Here is an 18,587-nt window from a genome sequence, read left to right on the forward strand (position 1 = left end):
AACTTCAACATCTCAAATGTACCTCATGCAAAGGACCTGCAAAACATTTATTCCTGGTGAAGAGGCGCCATCAGTCAGAGATAAACATTTACTGTATGAGGCAAACAGGGAGGTCTATTTGCAATTAAATTAGCAGTGCGCCATTACAAGAAAACTCATATTATCTGACCTGATTGAAGCGCAAAAATTACCCTCAGGGACAAATTCAAATTGTGTATTGGATTGTTGCCTGTGAAATGGTAAAATCAGTCATTCCTCCAACTGTCCTTGTAGCTATTAGCTAATATGTATTAGGCACAGCAGCGAGGCAAACATGAAACATTCTCAGCCCCAATGCACAATAATGTCAAACAGACTGTCTTGATTGCGAGGCACATGCGTTGTACCTGAAGACGGTGAGGATGCTGATTGCCCTGGGCGAAGCCCTTGACTCACTCCCATGATATCAGATACAAGCAAGGGTCAATAGCATGTCATGTGTCACCGCTATCTAATCACAACGTGAACATTGCACCTATCACTTATGATCTCATCATGCCTTCCTCCACCTATGTGAATGTTGTCTCTGTGTTATGGAGGGGTCATCAGGGACATCATTTGGGAGTACCTTTCACACCAACACCAGTAAAATACACTCTCACAACTGAATCCATCAATCCATCCATCCACCCATCCATCCATGCATTTTCTGATCCGCTTATCCTTCTCACAAGGGTTCCGCGGGGTGGGGCTGGAGCCTCTCCCAGCCTCTTCAGGCTGTAGGCGGGTTGGCAGTCATTCGCAGGGCAAACACAGACAAACAACGATCTATCCATGCTCACTCTGGGCAATTAGGAGTGTTAAATCAGCCTGCCATGTATGTCTTCAGAATGCAGGATGAAACCAGAGTACCTACAGGAAACATACAAACTCAACACAGAATCAGAATCAGAATCTTCTTTATTGGCCAACTACGTATGTAGAACAGAATTTGTCTCAGGAGAAACATGCTGCACTCGGATCATCATAAAAAAGACGTGACAAATAAGTATGGAAGACACTATCCATCCATCCATTCACACATTTTCTGTACCGCTTATTCCACAATAGGGTTGCGAGGGGTGCTGGAGCCCAGCCGTCTTCGGGCACAAGGCGGGGGACACCTTGAATTGGTTGCCAACCAATTAAATCCACTGCGAGACTAATAAAGGCAAATCCAATCGAATCTAATCCAATCGCAGTGCACACAGAGACAAACAACCATTCACTCTCACACTCACACCTAGGGTCAATTTGGTGTGTTCAATTCGCCATACCATGCATGTTTTTGGAATGTGGGAGGAAACCGGAGGACCTGGAGAAACCTGACGCGGGCCCGGGGAGAACATGAAAACTTCACTCAGAGAGGCTGGATCGGGTCTTGAACTCACGACCGCTGCACTGTGAAGCCGGCGTGCTAACCGCTTGACTACTGGGCCTACACTTAGTGAAGGACACTAATAAAGGTTCAAGTGAGTACAGAGCTGGAGCTACAATGATTATAACCGGATGCTGTTCCACAGGGTTGTGAAATATTGCAGAGGCGCTATACAGTTCTATTTGGGCCCCTGTTTAGAGTGTTAATGGCTAAGGGGAAGAAGCCATTTAAATGTCTGCTGGATTTGGTGCTCAAGGATCGGTAGCGCCATCCTGAGGGGAGTAGCTAGAAAAGGTGGTGGGCAGGGTGCACAGGGTACAGTCGGATTTTCCGTGTACAGGGAGGCCACACCTGGCATTGAACTTCGTCCCTCAGTACTCGACGCGCTAACCACTGGAGCACCAAGCCACCCAATTCTCACCCATAGAGAGGTGACGAACACCCGGGCACGTGACTGAAGCGTTTTCACATGCACTCCTAAATTTTTCTCACTCAAATGTATTACTGAAATGCTCTCTCACACATACTAATTAAATGTTTGTGCACACACTACTGAGATTCCTTCCCTCCTATATATCACAGTACAACAAAAACCTTACACGCACACAAGCTTAAAAGGCAGACTAGTATGTGTGTGTGCGTGCACACAGGCAGATACAATATTGAATTTGTTTTCTCGGTCTCACACACACAAATAGAACGCTCTCGTAGTACTATTACTGAGACACTCGGATGCAACTGAAACGCTCTTACACGCGACTAAATCGCTCACTCGCAATTGAAACAGACATACACTCACTCCCAAAACACTTTCACTATCACTTGTAAAATATTTATGCTTCTTACGATAACACTTTCTCACACACAGACAAACAAAAACACGTCACTATTACTGAAATCCTTTCACACGTCATACCAAAACATGCACAGACAATTCAGTGGTGGATGAGTACATTTTAGGCATGTATGTGAATGAAAAATGAAGTGGTAGTGTGACAGTATTCTAATCGTGTTGTGTTTTTTTTTTTTTTTTTGCCCTTTATTGTATCAACACAGCAAAATACTCTCATTTATCCTCCTTGGCACAACTGAGACGTTTCCTGAAAACATGTTTTTTTTTTGTATTCAGAGGCACATTGGCAAACTCCCATATGAGAAAGCAAGTTAACAATTTACTTTGGATGGTGTTTCAAAGAAGGAAACCCAGGAAATTGATATCAAATGTTTAATTTCCATGACGTTTTTAACTCATTGATTGCAATTCACGAATTCATACAGGACTTGAATATATGACAGAGCGCCATTCCCAAATTTGCTCGGGTTTTATTTTGTTCTTATTTGGGTGCTGATAAAGTACTGATCGTGGCCTCTGGCATTGTATTTTCCCTTTCAGCAAAGGAGGCAGCATTTATGTTAGTGCTTTGTTCCAGCTTAAGATGTTAAAGCGCTATATAAACCAACATGTCTGTATTGCATTGTATTTTGGACAGCCACCATCATTTCAAGCTCATATAACTCCAGACCCATATAATTTATAAAGTAACTCTTTTTTTTCTGATGAAAGAACAAAGTCTAAGGTTTCAAACACTGTATTGAATGTTTATGTAGTCCTAAAACTCAATATTCTGTTGGTCCTGGAATTCGAGTGACAATGACAAAAACCCTGGCACTGTAGTGGACACATTTTTGTACGTCTCGCAGTGAATGAGTTAAATATAATCCTGTCCCAATATCACATTTGTTCAATATCCTACAAGCATTTTTTGAATCACAATAATGCGGTATTGAACAAGAGTATGTAGACTACCGTATTTTGTGAACTATAAGGTGTACCGCATTATAAGGGGCATCTTAAATGAATGAGTTTAAAACTTTTTTCCATACAGAAGATTTCACAGCAGCAAAGTTATGAAAGGTAGAGGAAATGAAAGAAAGAAGTAGAAAAACAAAATACAGGAGCTGTTGGAAAGGCAGCCACTCTCGTGCCATCTTGAAATAAATACATACATACATACATACATACATACATGCATCAAGGCGTCTCACATGGCGTCGATAGACGGTCCAGGCTTCTGCGCCATATAGCAGCGTGGACACACACACTGCTTGGTAGACTGCGACTTTTGTTGGAGTTCTTAAGTGGTTGTTTTCGAACACACGAGTACGCAATCTGCCAAAAGCTTTGGAGGCTTGATGGATGCGGGCCTGGACGTCATCATCAATTAGACAGGAGGGTGTTAGAATGCTGCCGAGGTAGCTGAATTGTTGGACAACCTTGAGGGGTGTGCCACTGAGGGTGAACGCTGGGGTTGGAGAACTCTCTTTTGCCATGACCTCCGTTTTGGTTACATTGATCACGAGACCGAGTGATCGGTAGACGGAGGACATGGTATCAAGGGCATTTTGCATGGCAGCTGGGCTGTGGGCCAGCAGAGCACAATCATCTGCATACTGTAGCTCGTGGATGCCGCTGATCAGGGTCTTGGTCTTGGCCTGTAGGCGTCTGATGTTAAACAGGTTACCATCCAGGCGGAATTGGATTTGTACGCCGCCACCTTCCTGGATGGACTTATGGAAGAGGAGCGTAGCTGCCATCAGGAACAGGTTGAATATAGCAGGGGCCAGTACACAGCCCTGCTTCACCCCGACTTCCACAGGGAACGGGGAAGATTGCTGGCCACCAACAAGTACAGTTGCTTGCATGCCGCTGTGGAACTGTTTTAGGATGCCAAGAAATTTGGAGGGGACGCCAAATTTCTGCAGTATGGTCCAGAGAATGTCACGGTTAACTGTGTCAAATGCCTTTGTAAGGTCAATGAAGGTGATATAGAGGTCCTTATTTTGTTCCTTGCATTTCTCCTGAACTTGGCGCGCAGCGAAGATCATGTCCAGAGTGCTTCGATCCTTCCTGAAGCCGCATTGTGTCTCTGGGAGGATGTCTTCGGTAATGTGCGATGTAAGACGGAACAGCATTACTTTTGCAAGAATCTTGCCAGCAACAGAAAGTAGGGAGATGCCACGGCTGTTGCACATACATACATACATACATACATAATATGGCAACACAAAGCCACAGAGTCAATGACATATTTGAATACTTTTTCGACGGTACACTGAATTAAAAAGATAGATTCACTGAATTACAACTCGCTTGGTAAGCTCTTTAAAAAAAATCTAAAACTTTTAGGTGCGCCTTATAGTGTGGAAATTACAGTATTTTTTCCCTTTAAACAATTCAAGTAACACCAACTATTCTATTCTTTTTCGTTGAACCCATTTTTTTTTAATGTCATATTAACATTTTATATTATCAAAGCTTTGTCCTAAAAATGTCCTTTATTCTTCTGACATTCTTTTTGTGACATTAAAACCATTGATAGGCGGCCCGGTAGTCGAGTGGTTAGCACGCTGGCTTCACAGTGCAGTGGTCGCGAGTTAAAGCCCCACTCCCGTGTAGAGTTTGCATGTACGCCACCGCGTGGGTTTTCTCCGGGTCCTCCGGTTTCCTCCCGCATTCCAGAAAAAATGCAGGCTGATTGAACACTCCAAATTGTACTGAGGTGTGTGTGTGTATGTGAGTGTGGATGGTTGTTTGTCTTTGTGTGCCCTGTGATTGGCTGGCAACCATTTCAGCGTGTCCCCCGCCGAATCCCCGAAGACGGCTGGGATAGGCTCCAGCACCCCCCGCCACCCTAATGAGGGTCTCATGGGGAATTTTTATTTAATTATTTTTTTAATTGTTTTTTTTTTTAATATAATACATTTTTCCCACAGCATTACAAAGTTATTGTCGAAAGAAAAAAAACCATCCTTTTTTTCTTTGTGAAAATCTTACTGGGAGTTCTTGGCACAACCGGGCGCAGTTTCAGTGCTTGCAGGTTTGATCAGACAGTCTGTTCTGCAGGTCATCAGGAAGAATGTTGTCTAGAAGCAGACGCCTACTGCAAAGGTATGCCTGGAGAACCACACACACGTCATCAACGAATGCTTTTAACGCTTCCGTGTGTACAACTGACACGACAGTGAAGCTTCGATTGCAACGCATCATTTCCCCAGTGTGTCACTAAGTTGTCACCAGGGCCTGCTTTTAAAGATCTCACCAGGAGGCATACTAACCAGATGCCTGAGCCACTTCATTCATGTTGACCAAGCTTCTCCCCCTATCACGAACGAGTTAAATTAAAAGATTTACCTTTTGGCTCAGCTCCTTCGCCAGGGAAAGTGAACGAAGCTTTTGCTTCTTGCAGCCTGAGATCAGAAGTCCTGATTGTCTTCCCAAACGGCTTCACGCCAAGTCTCGAGCTGCTCATCTGCAAAGAAGAGAGATTTAATCCACATCTGTCCCGAGGGCTATCATCGGCAAATGATTGAGGGGGCGCCTTCTTGTAAAAGACGGCTGGGGCAGTGGAGCAGTGGAGCAGTGACCCATTTGTTTTGACTTTGGTTTCCTGAAGCGGTTTTCAATGTTTTTCTGATTCCTCTTCTAAATGATCACACTGGCATAATGTGTTAGTTGTTGCCAGAAGAAGTCCAGTCTGTGTCTTCCAGGGCTAGGTTTTGAACATATCACAACCAGATAAGGAGACAACAATTCTCCAAACTGTACAGTCATTCCTTTCAATTTGTGGACAAAAAGCTTCAGCCAACATTGCAAGACGCCATTGAACTTCATGTTTTTTTATTATGACAAACCACCAAATGTTTGAGTGCCACTTTGAGGGCAGTGACACAAGAATGCCAAATAAGATTTTGATGTATGGGGGCAGACATAACAAGTAACATTTGTCCAGGAACATTTTGTTTTCCTTCAACAATCATAGTGTGCTTTTGAACTGCTATTCAGTCATGGTAATTTCAACATAGATGTAAGAAATTGGGAAATGATTAAATATTGTCAGCTATATTTGTATTAATGTCGATGCTGTTGTTATTGACTATGGTTTTTCTGCTTTTTGGAGCACATATGTGATGGAGTTACCATGAAGTGGGAAGTCGTGAGATTAATATACAATGAAAAGGTTTGGTTCAGTCCCCCACTGATACAAGTTTTGTTGAATGTACTTAATTTAAATTTGCTATGGCGTGATACGAAATGCGATTATCTGGATGCCGATATTTATTTTATTTTATTTTATCTGGATTGTGATAGATTTTTCATTCTTTTGGATGGGGCCTGGGTTCTCAGATACTCTTGTTAGATCCCGAATGATTATTATTGCCTCCCTGACATGAAGCACATACACCACATGGGAGTAATGCCTTCATAAATAAAAATAATTCAATCAATCATCACACAACAGTGAAAAAAAATGGAAAGACTACTCTTAAAAACCATTTAAACCCCTTTTAAAAAACCCTAACGTGGGCACACAAAAAAAACTCTTTATTTTGCAAAAGCTAATTTGCCCCATGTTAATGCTCTATTGAAATTCAAAATCATCTGCACAAAAAAGGAAGAAAAACAAAACAAAAAAAAAGTCCGCTTTTGAATAGTAACCTATACTCAGAAATATAGCGCATTGTAAATAGGAATCAAAATAAATTCAAGCTACGGCTTGACATATCCAATAAGAAAGCCAGTGCACCAGCTCCAGAGTCCAACTCCACAAGTTTTCATCCGCATCACATTAAATGTCCTCTCTTTTGATGCACCTTGGAAAGAATCTTCATGTCTGTCTTATCCTTCCCTGACAGGCCCCCGGCATCTATTGCCACACAACCTCCATTCATTGCCTCCAGAAGGGACATTTCCCTGGAAGGCGTGTGATTAAACACCTTCTATCTGCGTGCCGGTAACTCTTCAATGGATTTGCGGATAGAAGGAAATGTCTGTGGGAAATGCAATGTCATAACAGGTCTGCACTGGATCATTCACGAGGTGGTGGAAGGCAAAAGTGTCCGAAATGATGACATAAGATGCCATGCCAAGTCTCAGATGAGCCCCTCTTTCAGAAAACCTTTATTCGTCCCACAATGGGGAAATTTGCAGTCCACAGCAGCAATTTGAAAGGGGATGGGGTGGGGGTAAAACGATAGAAAACAAGATATTCTCAGCATAACAAAATAAAAATGTCAACTGTATACTGTGCAAATGTAAATGTGCAAAACCGTTTCATTAAAAAAACTGTACATAGTGCAAGTATCAAGAAAGGCATATTGATATATTGCATCAACCCATATTTACAAGTGTCCAGTTTTGTTTTGTTTTTCACATGTGATCATTGAGAATTGCAAAGCCTGACAGCAGTCGGCGGTACCTCTCCTTCTTGCACCGCGCGTGTAAGAGTCTCTGGCTGAAGGAGCTACCCAGTGATGTCAGGGTGGGCAGGAGTGAGTGGGAGGGGCTGTCCATCATAATTTTTAGTTTAACTAGCGTCCGTCCGTTGCCCACCCTCCAGAGAGTCCAGCGAGCAGCCCAGGACAAAACTGCCCCTCTTGACAAGGCGCTCCAGTCTTTTCCTGTCCCGGGTGGTGATGCTGCCTGACCAGCAGACAATTGCATAGTGCATGGCTGAAGCCACCACAGAGTCATAGAAAGTCTTTAGGAGTGACCCCTGAACTCCAAAAGACCTCAGTTTCCTGAGTAGGAAGAGGCGACTCTGTCCCTTTTTGATTAGGGCATCCGTGTTTGTAGTCCAGTCCAGTTTATTATTCAGAGTAACACCCAGGTACTTGTAGGAGGTCACCCTCTCAATGTCCGAACCCTGGATGTTCAATGGTACAGGTGAGGATTGTTTCCTGCAGAAATCCACTACCAGCTCCTTGGTTTTCCCGGTGTTGATCTGGAGGTGATTCTGCTGGCAGTGGAATCAGCCTGTGCACCTGTGTATTCAGCAAGGTGTTCCGCGTTGAAAGGCCCAATAGTCTGGATGTAGCAGAGGAGCTCATTGTTGGAGACGGCAGCACACATGCTGATATTGGCAGCCCCCTCTGTTGTCAGCATATGGTTGATTACGTTGCCAACAATATGGGTGCAAATTTCATCAGAAATATCTGGTGCCTTTTGTTCCACTGTGCATTCTCAGTACTATTCTGCTCAAAAGTTGTCTGTCTTCCATGATTGCCAAATCGAATGAGGCACAGATTGCCCCCTCTGTTTTGTTGTTTAATTAAAAAACAGTGATCCTGGATATGTGCCATCTAAATTGTGGAATATACTGTATGCAATTACCATATATTCTGCAGTATTAGGCAGTTGAGAGTATCACCCGTTCAATGAATGGCCTAATTTTATTGTTTTTTCATATACAAGGCACATTGAATAGTCGCAACAGTAGCTGAGTTGTGTTATGCATCCACACGCTCAATGGAATACAATACAATACAGCTTAATTCATAGTGAGCTTTCACAACCGATTTTACAGGACATTTTAAACACTATATTCAAATACTATGTCCAAGTTATCAGAATATTGAGCCATATGTAAGATGTCTCGGATTATACGGTGCATTGTTGGCTTTTGATGACATTGAATGCCTTTGAGGTATGCTTTATGTGCGCAAGATACATATCATACAATACAATATACAGTAAAGTCTCGTTATATCGATATCGGTTATATCGATAGTACTGCTTATTACGATACTATTTCTATGAACACAAGGAGAAAATTTACATGCCGCAGGATCGGATATATCGATAGTCCGGTTATATCAATATTTTTTCAGACTCCTGAGAATATCGATATAACGAGATTTTACTATATATTGATTTATATGGCGCTTTAACAATAGCTGAAGCTGGAACAAAGCGATTAACATGGACAACTATCATATACAGGAAATAAAGCAGTCACAAAGATAGTAGAAAGCACCGCGGAATAAAGCCAAGATCAAGTCAGAAGCATGCTGAGTCGAATGTCAAAGAGTACAAGTGCGTTTTGAGACTGGTTTCAAAGATGGGCAGCAAGGGACATAATAAGGTACTTAAAATTATGTATATCCTTGTTATAGGCATTAAATACGAGTGAGGACCATGTCTTGAAAGTGCAAATCTATTTTATAGTTTGTAATTTGCACTACTTCCTATAAATACTGTGTTTATAATGTCGACCGAATGTAGAGTGTTTATCAGACTTCATAAGGCATTGTACAGAAATAGTAGATGGCAAATGGTCACAAGCAAGAGGAGAGCATCTTGCACAGTAAAGAGTATCATAACACGTGAATTTCTTTTTTTAAGTGATATAAAATAAAAGCTTTGAAAATATGTCCTTGAAAATTGCTGTGAGGCTATCTGCTGATGTGTTTTTTTTTCCTTCTTCTTTCCACCTTCCCTCTCACAATGGTTTTCCAGACCATTTTCACTTATTGCACCCCTGGGTGCTTGCTTACTGCAGTCTGCAGTCCATTTTATGGACATGATTCAATGTGTGCGGGCTGAGAGGAAGAATGCATACTCACTGGCCACTTGTTCATTCATGTCGCGGATGTCTAATGAGAACCAGCACAACATTGAGGAAGTATGAAACTCATGTGCAGGTGTATAGGCTGCACTACAGATGTGTTTGTCTGATGTTTCTGACCTTATTTAGGGTGACATTTTAGATTTGGCTCTCAGTGTGATGCAGTGCAGTCCAACATAATTGAACAAGCTTAATAGTAAACATCCATAAATCAAATTTCAAATAAAGGCAAAAGGCGACGACATCTTACTTTGGATTTATGATCCAAAGTGTTGCATTTCACATTTTCAATGCACAGTTAATGCTCGTCGAACTTTGTGCCAAAAAAGCAGCGTAAATCACAAGTTGCATTACATTAAAGCGGCATCTAGCAAATAAAAGACCTTGTAAATCCAACCTGACGAAAGATACAAACAATAAAGCACCCAAACCAACAGAAGCATGGCTAACACTGAACGGCAGCCCACAAAAACAGAATTTATGTTCCACAGCACCAAATGTTATTCTTTCGTGAAACTGTAAAACACATGATGCAGTTCCTCAAAAATGTTCAAATGTACCTTGGTTCGATTAGAACAATTTATTTAGTGCAACAAGGGTTGTGTTCAGCACCCCCCATTTTTTTTCTTCAAAATTTCAGTAGTTTCAAAAATATAAAAAGGAAAAAAATATGTTGGGAAAATTATGAAACCAAAGTGAGAATTTTACCAGGAAAAAACTGTCAGTATATTGGTATTGCATGAGGAAGTCTGGAGTGACAGAAAAGTATGTCAGAGCGGTGCAAGACATGTATCACGACTGCAAGACAGTTTTGAGGTGTGCTGTTGGTGTGACGGAGGAATTCAAGGTGGAGGTGGGACTCTACCAGGGGTCAGATCTTAGCCCCTTCTTATCCGTGATGGTGATGGACAGGCTGACAGACGATGTTAGGCAAGAATCTCCTTGGCCCATGACGTTTTCAGATGACATTGTGATCTGTAGCAAGAGCAGGGAACAGGTGGGGGAGAAACTAGAGATGTGGAGGTATACCCTGTAAAGGAGAGGAATGAAGATCAGTCACAGCAAGACGGAATATATGTGTGTGAATGAGAGGGATCCATGTACAAGACTGATGTTACAGGGAGAAGAGATAAAGAAGATGGATTATTTTAAGTATTTGGGGTCAACTGTCCAGAGCAATGGGGAGTGTGGAAAAGAGGTGAAGAAGCGTGTCCATGCAGTCTGCAACGGCTGGAGAAAAATGTCAGGTGTGATGTGTGATAGAAGGGTTTCAGCTAGGATGAAAGGAATGGTGTATAAAACGGTGGTGAGACCAGCCATGATGTTGGGACTGGAGACCGTGCCACTGAAGAAAAGACAGGAAGCAGAGCTGGAGATAGCAGAGATGAAGATTTAGGGTTAGTGTTAGGGTTACGGTTTAGGGTTAGGATGAGGGTTAGGGTTAGGGTTTGGGAGGGACAACTCATATTAGAGGCTTTGGAGTCAAACAGCCCAGACTGAGACGGTTTGGACATGTCCAGAGAAGAGAGAGTGACTATATTGGAAGAAGGATGTTGAGTCGTGAACTGCCAGACAGGAGACCGAGAGGAAGACCAAAGAGGAGGTTTATGGATGTTGTCAAAGATGACATGAAGGTAGCTGGTGTGAGAGAAGAGTATGCACAAAACCGGGGTAGATGGAGGACACTGATTCGTTGTGGCGACCCCTGAAGGGAAGAGCTGAAAGGAAAACAAGATATTAAAAATAAAACTGGCATGTTACATGAATAAGGGCCCAAGGTTTCGAATACATTAATAAATCACAATTTGATAAAGTGAAGAACCTGTTCACGAAAACAAGCATGAATGAGGTTTAATATGATAAAGTAACAATTAAGTCACTTTAGAAACAATTTAGTCAACATATATTTTAGAAAGATGAAGATGCAACATGCACATTTTTGTTTGGAGGAGGATGGGTTTTGGGGTCATAATTCACTGTTCTTGAGATGAATCAATACAAATAACGAAACTAGAGATTGCATTAAATCAGAAGTGCTGTACAACAACGGCCCCCAACCTTTTTGGTTTCACAAACTAGTTGACAAGTACATGCTGTTTGCAAACTGCAGAACATTTGTTTCCATAGCTTTTAAATTGCCACTTTTAAAGCATTGGTACTGACAACAAAGACAACAATAGAGGGAATAAACAATCCATCAACAGATTTTTTTCACTCATTTCAAACAATGTAGAATGAAATAAACAAACTCAGTGAACTACGAAAAAAATGTACCAATTAGGAATAATAAATGCCCTTCATCATATAAACATGATAATATTGAAGTCACAATCCTCCATACGGTGGTAGAATCATTGCTACTTGCAAATGTCCCTGATTAAAAGACCACACCATTGATTACTGCTTTCATCACGTGACTGCGGGTGAGCAACTAGCGTCCAAACTGCTCATGTTTATGTGGTCGAGCATATGCCAAGTCGTCGGACAGTTAAAAGAAGAAGAATGGAAACAGAGAAAAACAAACAAAAAAATCACCAGTTAAAACAAATAGTGAACCTGGTTATCACTAGCATTTATGCTAAAGCTACTGTCGACCAAAGCCAATAATAAAATACATTTAATAAACGTCTGTGTAACCCCTGAGGTCCAAAAGGTTTCTTCAGCCGTCATCTGTACTTCTTCAAAGAAGTACAGATGACGGCTGAAGAAACCTTTTTATCGATACATTTAATAAAGCAAAAAACTGTAGTGTGATCGCAATAGTGACCATCAAAGATATGATTAAAATATTGGTAATACTTGAATCGAACAATTAAGGATTGCTCATGTTTGTGTATTTGTGCTCTCTACTGCGAAGAGTTGTGCACACTGGCTGAATAAAGTATATACATACGAAAAGCGGGTGCTTCCTTCCATGTGACTTGAACGTAAAAAAAATGGACTTGTATGTCTAATTTTTGCTATGTGTCACTATTTGCAAAATTCCTGCTCTGAAAGCCGTCATTAAAAGAACAAAGCCAGTGGTTCTGCATAGTACTGTATGACATCAATGGATTTGAAAGTAACATCAAAGACAGGTTGTTACTGGCCGGTTGCATCAGGTCACCTGCATAAACGGTGTGGTCTGCACCGGATGGAGCAGACAAATCCTCAGATGTCGCTCTTTGTAGTCCTAATTTATCACACTGAACCCAACATGCTCAGGTATGGCCAGTGTAATGGAGATGAGGCACATGACATACATCCAAGCAAACATTCAGGTTCCTTTGAGGTGTTGCCGAGATATGATGGGAGATACATGTACCTACAACTGTTTATTTTCATTTATGTGTTTGGTATTTTTTTGGGGGGGGAGTATTTTACTCTGTCGTTGATGCTCATTAGGTTTGCAGGTGAATTGGAGCCTATCCCAGATTATTTTGTGTGAGAGGTGAGTTTACACGCCAGGCTGGTTGCCAGTCAATCATAGGACACATCTGGTGTCTTCAGTGAAATATGACGATGAGAAGAATTCGGAAGAGCCACAGAGGAAGGCCTGACCCAAATTTCGAACTCAAAATCTCATTAAGTGAGGGAGACGTGATCATCACGACTAGAGCACGTTGGTCAGGTTGGGGACGTTGCCCATATGACAATGTGCATGTGTAAAATGTAAGTTTTCGCCAAGATTTAGATGCTCAAAAACACCATTATGTTTCTTTGCAAATAACATTCAAAAATGTTCATTTAACTCATTCGGGAATTGAAAATATGACGTACAGCGCCATACACGAATTTGTTCGGGTTTTATTGTGTCATGCTTGGGTGCCGATAAAGCGCTGGCCATGTTTTTTCTTTTCCACAAGGGGGCAAAAATTCCCCTTTTCCCATGTTAGCACTTTGTTCCAGGTTCAGCTGTTGTTAAAGCGCTATATATACCAATATGCAATTACGGCATTGTATTTTGGACATCCACCCTGATTTCAAGCTCATATCACTCCAGATCCACACAATTTAGAAATTAACTCTGTTTTTTTTTTATGAAAAAAAGAGAGTCTAAGGTTTCCAACAATGTATTGAATGTTTATGCAGTCCTAAAAAAGTTTTTTTTTTGTTCTTTTGACTTCAAGATGGCGCCGCGAGAGTGGCTGCCTTTCCAGCAGCTCCTGTATTTTGTTTTTCTACTTTCATTCCTTACACACATTTTTGCATGTCTCGCAGTGAATGAGTGAAACATGTTTATATAAAGAAATCCAAACCTTAAAGGCAAACATATAAATGGTCTAGGAGGACTTTGTTAAACTCTATTAAAGGCCAAAAAAATGTGCACAATTAGATATCATCAAAATAGCGTTTACCACATAGCATATTTTTCTGTTGGTCTTGGGCTAAGTTTTTTAGATCAACGTGAAATAACAACTGAGAAGGAATATGATTATTGCTTTGGTACGACTGAGTGGGCCTTGATCCAAAGCAGAGATCTTGGACCGAGGGGAGAAGTTTAATTTATTCAGGCCATAGGCATGTATTAAAGAAAAAAAGAAGTGGTTTGCTGCTATGTTGTGGCATATACAGTTTAGGCAATTAAAAAGCTTTGTAAGTGGCCATCAATTATTCACAGTTTTTTTTGTATTTGTAGCTGGGCTCAGTTGCAAATTCTGATCAATAAAAACTGGTCTTCAACGTATTGAGATTTACTATGAAAAATAAAACAATTTAAATACCAAATCTACGTATAAGTTTCTTTTCCACATAATCATGCTTCCACAAAAAAAGAAGAAAAAACACACTCCAACCCCCCCAAAAAATATGTTCTTAACCTTTTACCTCAGCTACAAGAAATTCTTTTTCAGTGCTTTTTAAAGCTAGATTGGTGAGTCGGTCCTGTGACATTGAACAATAAATAAAAATAATATACGGTATGAGCTATAATATATGAGCCACTATGATAAGGAATATCAGTGTCTGAAATAACGTCTGCAACATGACTTTTTGTCATGAGTTTCAGACACTGGGAATATATATATATATATATATATATATATATATATATATATATATATATATATATATATATATATATATATATATATATATATTCGGAACATTTGTACTCAATACTGAAAGGGGTGCTAGGAAAAATATTGTTGCTGATTGTAATTGGCGCAATGAATCAATTCTCAAAATAGTTGAAAGGGATAGCCTTGAGCTGTTGTTGTGTTTCTGAAGAAAATACCAGAAGGTCCACCAGGCACGTTCGCGGCTTGATTAAACATAGCAAAATTGGGTTAGACCACCCGCGTAATAGTTTCACCCGTTGGAATGTTATTCACTGACTTGATTCATGAAGTAAAAGAACTATATTAGATGGGGGAAACAGCTGTTTTATGACATTGATTGTTTTGCTTTTATATCATTGACATATTGAACTGACTGTTTGCATATGATGTGTGTGTGGGGGCATAGAGGGTCACCATTTTCTGGACAAAATGGGCAAACCACTGCCTTTGTTGTATGGGACCTCCCAATGTGAATTAGATCATGTACACTGAAATTTTGAAATCAGTACTCGATATTTTTACTTGATTACTGTATATAAATATCCAGGGATGCATCTGGGAAATTAAAAGCAGGGGTCAAGTTGGCCCCTTTATGTCTGAAAAGGGGGCCAAATTCTAAAATGTATGCGGCCCAATTTAACTAGATTGCCTGTTTGAAATAAGCCATAATACATTGATTGGAGCAAGATATTTCTAAATGCAAATTAAAAAAAAACATTATTTAAGTAAAATCTATTTTTCTAATATATCAACAAACAATTTTAGTTCAAGTCAAAGAATTTATTAATACATAACATAAATAAGCATTTTTCATTTTCTTAAATTCCTACACAATCAATCCTGTGCACTTTTGAAAATTTACTAGTGTGCTGTATGAAAAGGTACAACAGAGAAGATAAGGAAAACAAACTTAGAACAATATTTGTTACGAGTGCATCCCTGTATATATTTGCCCACCCCACATTTTGATGTCATGATATCATGTGGAACAACTTGATAAGAAGGTCACGCACAAACACATTTGGTGACAATAAAATTGATCATCTATTTTTTGAGTCGGATTTTTACTCCACCTGACCACAGCAAATGTTCATCCACTTACCTATCAACACCCAGAGCGCACAGGCTCATCACAATAACTCCAACTGAGGGTTTTCTGGATGAAGGGCAGAAGCTTGCACAGCACTGAGCCAAAAGGCCAATCTTTCACCATGAGCTACATATGAGAGAAACACACACACACACACACACACACACACATACACACACACACACACACACACACACACACACACACACACACACACACACACACACACACACACACACACACACACACACACACACACACACACACACACACACACACACACACACACACACACAGAGAAAATGTGGTCCCTGTAATAACAATCAATTTCAGATAAGGCTGAAATGAATAGAACGTGGGTGAAGACAGCCGATAAGGCGTCGCATTACCTTGGCCTTGTAATTACGTGTCGCGGGGCAAATAACTCACCCTGTAGGTGTTGACTGGGATGTCTACCATAATATGGACCAGGTCTCCCAAAGCCAGACTTGCAATCAGAATGTCAACACTGCTCCTGTGAATGATTCTCAGCGGTAATAAATTTCCTACAATTCCCAACACAAAAAAAAAAAACACCCACAATGAAGACGTCTGTGTCGGCTCTCAGTCGTACAGGAGTGGTCCATCAGTGAAAAGGTTTCTTCAGCCGTCATCTGTGTTTCTTTGAAGGTGTTTCACTCCTCATCCAAAGAGCTTGGCCAGCAAACTAAAGTTGTGCTGGTAACTCATCTGATTATAATAATAATACTTATTTGAATAATTTTTAATAATTACTTGTTATGTTCTGTCTGATTACCTCTCACGTTCTAACTGTTCTATTCTGGAGCTATCAGAACAGAGTTCTGGCACCGCCACCTTTCTCCATTAGGGAGATATATAGGGCCAGAGTTACCAGCACACCTCCTGTTCATTTACGAAGGTCTTCGGATGAGGAGCGAAACGTCCGACATCTTCAAAGAAGTACAGATGACGGCTGAAGAAAACTTTCCACACGATGAAGATGGCTGGAGAAAGACATTTGAACGTATCCGCGAGTAGGGCCACAAAATTGTGAGTCTCACAGAGATACTGGATGTGTAGTTGTGCGTCTCTGAGAGGTGTGCACCGGCGGCTGGCTGGGAATGCTGAATGCCTGACTCGCCGCTAATGAGAACATTTCCCAGACAAAGAAGCAAAGCGACAGCCCACATTGACTGGGGCTTCTTTAAAAAAGGGCTCTCGGATGTGCTTGCCAGCGCTTGGTTAGGAACGAGAGTAATTAGCATCAGAGCTGCTGGGAGTTTGGCAGCAAAGTAACTTGATACAGTGATCAAAAGGCAATTATACAATGAATTGTCCCAGTTTAACTTTTGATCGGAAATGCCGCACAGCTCGGCCGCTCGCAACGTTGCTTTGTGCGCCCTTGCGGTAAATACAGAAGCTCTCTCTGGCCGTTGGAAAGTTTTATAGGCAAAGATGCCGTTGTAGTCATTATTCATCAGTCTGTCAGTGGTGACTCTCATTACTGCCTGTAATGCATCACCTTCAATAAAAAAATGACACAGTTGAAGTGTCCTGTTGTTGAGAGTGAGATCACCTGGTGGCTTTTTTGCAGATGTGCTGTGCCAAGCTTGTAACATGACAAAATCATAAACAAAAAACTAAAGATTGTCTCCTGGGGCAACAACAATGTGGCTTCTTACGGAAACTGTCATCTGGTAAGAGTGGATACCTTCAATCACATCTGATGCAGACATCTGGAAACACAAAATGAGGTAAAGGAGGGTGAGTTCACACTTGACAGGCTCATTTCCTTTGTTTTGTTCCAAGTGTTAACATCCTTTTTGAGGGGGGGGGGGGGGGGAGAATTGTTCACAATCTGCCAAAACGCTGTTTGTTGTGAACAGACCAGTATCTACTGCCACCATATATTTCTTGTACTGCAAATAATTTCGTCACAAGACAAGTCACAACCTAAAAAGAGAGAAAAATAAAAGTTTGAAAAAAGAATTCACCACACTTGTAATAATACATTTCATAAGCGCTTTTCAAAACTCTCAAGGACACTTTACAGTCACAGGATAGTCGATTAAAAGGTTTCTTCAGCCATCATTTGAACTTCTTTGAAGGTGTCGGACGTTTCGCTTCTTATCCAAGAAACTTCGTCAGCAAACTGAAGTCTTACTGGTAATTTAGGCCCTATACATATATATCCCGAGTGTCCAGACATGGCGGTGCCGGACTCTGCTATGATAGGTCCCTGCTCTCAGGTTGGGGGGAGCAGAGGACTACTCCCTGCAGCTCCACTGATTGTTCCTATTGTCTGACAAACGACTGGCCTAATTGCCGACTTCCACCGGCATCACCTGATCAGTATTATTAATCCGATGTTGCCTAAGCAGGCTATTGTATGAACGATCCAAATTGAACCTCACCCCACCAAAGCGGTTTAATGAAGGATTTAGTTGTTTTATGAAAATCGCTTCTTTTACTCCCCTTTCAAACCGTCGTCAAATGAGTGGTTGCTCGCTTTTAGTTTGCTGATGAAGTTTCTTGGAGAACAAGCGAAGCTTACACAGACGTAAGTCACATGATAAGTCTTTCTGTGGGTGAGCAGCGGCAGCCACACACACCAGTGTTCACTCAACCCGGAAGTAACTTGGATAGAATGTCCACTT

General features: G+C 41.1%; 1 protein-coding gene and 1 pseudogene across 3 annotated transcripts in view; both read right to left on the reverse strand.

Moving 5' to 3' along the window:
• Window positions 1-4,854: 4,854 nt before the first annotated feature.
• On the reverse strand, window positions 4,855-17,556 carry LOC148894814 (uncharacterized; annotated as a pseudogene). Its single transcript, XR_016115736.1, has 7 exons — window positions 16,846-17,556; window positions 16,734-16,789; window positions 16,360-16,532; window positions 15,939-16,056; window positions 12,887-13,105; window positions 5,589-5,706; window positions 4,855-5,351 (listed from the first exon to the last, which is right to left on the reverse strand). The product of XR_016115736.1 is annotated as an uncharacterized LOC148894814 (transcript).
• The window catches only part of cog3 (component of oligomeric golgi complex 3), a 34,780-nt gene continuing 32,276 nt past the window's right edge, over window positions 16,084-18,587 (reverse strand). The window contains exons 26-27 of one of the 2 annotated variants that reach the window (XR_016115759.1): window positions 17,642-17,883; window positions 16,084-16,475 (exon numbers count right to left, since the gene is read on the reverse strand). The gene's annotated coding sequence lies outside the window, so the exon portion shown is untranslated. Of the gene's footprint in view, window positions 16,476-17,553; window positions 17,884-18,587 lie in introns of those variants that run through there. The other variant, XR_016115760.1, reaches the window with a different exon arrangement.

Source organism: Hippocampus bargibanti, linkage group LG08 (assembly GCF_051943395.1).
Source record: "Hippocampus bargibanti isolate YZ-2025 linkage group LG08, ASM5194339v1, whole genome shotgun sequence".
Taxonomy (NCBI): domain Eukaryota; kingdom Metazoa; phylum Chordata; class Actinopteri; order Syngnathiformes; family Syngnathidae; genus Hippocampus; species Hippocampus bargibanti.